Source organism: Tenrec ecaudatus, chromosome 10 (assembly GCF_050624435.1).
Source record: "Tenrec ecaudatus isolate mTenEca1 chromosome 10, mTenEca1.hap1, whole genome shotgun sequence".
NCBI classification, from domain to species: Eukaryota; Metazoa; Chordata; class Mammalia; order Afrosoricida; family Tenrecidae; genus Tenrec; species Tenrec ecaudatus.
In genome coordinates this window covers 11,951,706-11,955,926 of record NC_134539.1, presented here as the reverse complement: position 1 = coordinate 11,955,926, position 4,221 = coordinate 11,951,706, and the positions used below count along the sequence as shown (strand labels likewise).

General features: G+C 42.7%; 1 pseudogene; it reads right to left on the bottom strand.

The window, feature by feature from the left end:
- Positions 1–2,368: 2,368 nt before the first annotated feature.
- Positions 2,369–3,222, bottom strand: LOC142457811 (prohibitin 1 pseudogene; annotated as a pseudogene).
- Between the last annotated feature and the right edge of the window lie 999 nt (positions 3,223–4,221).

The window sequence follows — 4,221 nt, the reverse complement described above, 5'->3', positions numbered from 1 at the left end:
GTGTGCTTTAAGTTAAAAAAATGAAAAGGCATTAAATGATGTCATTTTAATCTATTTACTGAGTTCTGATATCTCAAAAGTAAGGCATTGCATGCTAAACATGTAGACTTCTGTTTGTTGGCATGAGAGGCCAATTTGGTCTCAATAAATAACTGGCAGAGAATTCTACTTCTGGTCCTCCGCTTCTATGCCCTGAACCCATCACCAACACTCACCGAGTTTGAGGTGTAGAGATAAGTGTCAGCCCCAACCTTCACTGGTGGCAGTTCCTTCTTCTATGGGGCCCTGCAAACAAGTTAATTAAATATACCTTTTTGCCGGTTGTTCGACCTTCCAAGAACTATATATGTAATAATATCTAAAAGCAATGAAAATATATACTGTAAATACTTGAGTATAAGCCGACCCAAATATCAGTCAAGGCACCTAATTTTACCACAAAACTGCATTAAAATGTGCTGAAAAATTCAGCTTATACATGAGTCTATATGATATTCTCTTTTTCCTGTTCTTTGCGATAGAGAAATTTAGTGTCTCCAAAAATACAGAATTTTTTTTCAAAGCTATGTATTTTTAAAAAAAAATTTACTACCTTATCACCTTCAAAGTACTTTCCATTACACTTAATTCATTTGTCAAACCTGCTGGTTCATTCTAGGAAATGTTTTTCAAACTCATCTGTTTGGATGGCTGATGGCATCTCTTTCCTTTTTGTTCTTCACCTCTTCTACATCATCAAATCACTGTCCCTTCATGTCCCTCTGCATTAGCAAAAACAAAAGGAAGTCACTCTAAGCTAGGTCAGGTGAGTAAGGTGTGTGGGGCAAGAGAGGCATACTGTTTTGTGCCCAATCTGTTGCACTGACAGAGCTGTGTGAGCAGGTGCATTGTCGTGGTGGCAAAACCAGATCACTGTCTGCCACAAATCAGGCTTTTTTGTTGCACACTGTTATGCAATCTTTTTAGAACCTGGTGGAACAAACTCCAAATGTACAATCCCCCTCACATAAAAAAACAAACAAACAAATGAGCATTACCTTGATCTTTGATTTCAATTGACAAGCTTTCTTGGGAGGGGAGGTGATAATGACTTCTTCCATTGGCTTAATTGATGTTTGCTTTCGGGGTCATAAGAATAGCACCCTATAAGATCACCCGTAATGAATGGCCTTAGAAAAATAGTCTGGGACTTTTTCTAAAGAAAATTTGGGAGCTGTTCTTTCAAAGCATGGCATGTTCCATTCGACACTCTTTTTCCTGGTTAGTCTGAACCTGAGGCATATATTTCCCAGCAACCCTTCTCGTTACCAAATCCTCCATTAAAATTTGCTAAACCAAGCTCCAAGATAGCCCAGATTACATCTCCATGTTTTCAAGGATCTGTCTTCTTTCTTCGAGCACACGTGACAAATTTTGTTGACTTTTTCATCTATTCAGGAAGTTGACATGTCCAGAATGAGATTTGTCATCAATCAACCAATCACCTTTTTTGAAATGAGAAAACCACTTGTACACTTGGTTTTTTCCCATAGTGCTTTCCTTTTAAACTGTGTTCAACATCACCACAGTTTCGATGGCATTTTACCTGAGCAGAAACAAAATTTCTCTGCCACATGCTCTTCTTTTTTATCAACCATCACAAAAAATGAAGTTTGCGAAAAACTGCTTTCACAAAAAAAGTCACTGTGACCAGAGAGAACCTTCCCGGGCAACGCCACCGGGTACACTCCCTCAGAGTGATTTGCTGGATGCTCACTGGGACAAATGAGTACTATGAAAGTGCTGTCAAGTGAATCTCTCCCTCTCTCTCTCTCTCTCTCTATCTCTCAGATACCCTGTCATATATGTTCAACTTTTTTTGGTGTTAGACTACTATTTCTGGTAGAATTAACTACTAGGTTTGTCATTTCTGTCAGATGGCAAATATTTCCATTTATTTTTGTAAATAAATAGACTACATAAACAATAAAATTATTCAACACTTTTAAAAATCAATATGTCATGTGTCCGATGGTTTGGGGGATATAATGCACAAGGACAAATTACACAGGAGCAGGTAATTCACTTAAATCGTGTAGTAAACAGGAAAACCTTACTGTACATCACTGCTCACGTGTCATTCTCTTTTTCCCTCTTCAATTCCCCCTCCCTCCTTCCCTTCCATACTTCCACGCTTATTTCTTTCCTTTCTCCATTCACTTATTACATTTATTTTAATTTTTAATTTTATTTGATATTTTTAAGGAAGAGATCAAAAGGGACTTTATTTTCTGCACTATGCAAGCCAATCATGAGATTTCACAGTGATTTCTGGCGTGGGGGCCAAAGGAAGGTGTCACCCATCTGCCGGGCCGTGAGCAGGGCGGGCCTACTGAGGCAGCAGGAGGAGCACCGACTGGCCCGGCAGCAGATAGGTGATGTTTCGGGAGCACGCCAGCTGATAGGCATTGTCCTCCGCTGCCTCCAGCTCGCACAGCTGGATCAGCCTGTCCCCGGCGGTGGCCAGCAAGTTGGCAATCAGCTCGGCAGCTTTGGAGTCGCCCTCAACCGAGATCATGGCCGTCTTCTGCTGCTCAGCCATTTCCACCACAAATCCGGCCCTCGCAGCTTCCGCTTAGCCACCTGCTTGGCTTCCACTGCTTCTGTGAACTTCTTCCTGAAGGTCAGATGCGTGAAGGACACATCATCCAGAATGAGCCCAAAGGTGGCTGCTCGCTCCGTGTCTGGAGACCTGCTCTCTCTGGGTGATTCGTTCTCTAGCATCAAAGCAAGCCATCATGAACTTGAGGATTTCGGTGCTGATGGACGGCAGCAAGCGTTCATCGTAGTCCTCACCAATGCTGGTGCAGATGCGCGGCAGGCGGCTGGCCCTCGGGCCAAAGAGGATGCGCAGTGTGATGTTGATGTTCTATAGACCTTTGCTACCAGTGATGATAGGCATGTTCCGTGGTCGAGAGCGGCAGTCAAAGAGGATTGGTTTCTGTACCCAAGGGATGAGAAAGTGAGTCCCTTCCCCTGTCACGATGTCCTGGACGCCATGGAACCTGTCAAAGATGACAGCTCTGTGCCCCACATACACATTCTAAGGGCCGAGTTCACCACGCCTCCCGCGATGGCTACGGCCAGGCCAAACTTGCCGATGGACTCAAACACCTTGGCAGCCATGTGTGCTTCTGTTGGATCTCACCATTCAGTTCACTCACACTTGCTTTCACTCTGACCTCCACATGGATTCTATTACATTTGTTAAACACCTTTCATTATGAAATAATGTTATTTCTAATATATCCATCGACTCTCTTCAAAAGTAAGTTATACCAAGGATGTCATAGGCATATTAGTAATTCACACCCATAACTCTCAAAGAGCTAATGAACTTGTAAGCGATGTGAGACACAAGCACAGTCATTCTGACGCATAGCAGAGTGTAACACGTTCTAATTTGCAAAAGGAAGGGGTATGGAGGTTTAGAAGGAAAAAAATGTAATCTTCTGGGTAGAATTTGAATTAGAGCTTCAATTTGGGAATGTTTCTCAACAACGAGAAAGGGAGGAACAACAGGAACAAAACACCCAACTCACTGCTGTGAAGTCCACTCAGACTCCTAGAGGCTCTGCAGGACAGAGTAGAACTGCCCTTGTGGCTTCTAAGACTGTAACTCTTCAGTGGAGTAGAAAGTGCTGGCTTCCTCCCATGGAGTGGCTGCTGGTTTGAAACTGCTGACCTTGCTATTAGCAACCCAGTGGGGAACCATTACCCTACCAAGAAAACAAAGCCTATTTGTGTATGCAAATGGGAAGGAACAACAAAGGAAAGGATCTAATTGTGCATTCCAAAAAAGGCATCCAATTTGACAGGACTCTAGGAGAAATGAAGGACATGAAAGGTAAGGTGAAATGGAAGTTCTAGCCTAGAGTAGAGGTCTGCCAACTTTTCTATATATATTAAATATTTTAAACCTTGAGGACCAAGACTGTCATTGCTGCCCGAAAACAGCCGGAGAAGAAACAAACAGTGGGCACATATGAATCCCGTTGAAATGCAGTTATAAGGAGCCCAATGGCTGAATTTGCCCTGCCCAGCTTCCTTTCCTAACTTGCGGTCCAGATCACAGAAGAGATTTGAGTTCCTTTCTAAGAAGTTTAATGTCTACTGAACATGCTCACGAAGAATGGGCCTTTTGAGGAGCTGAAACCAAGGGCTCCAAGAGAAAGAAAATGT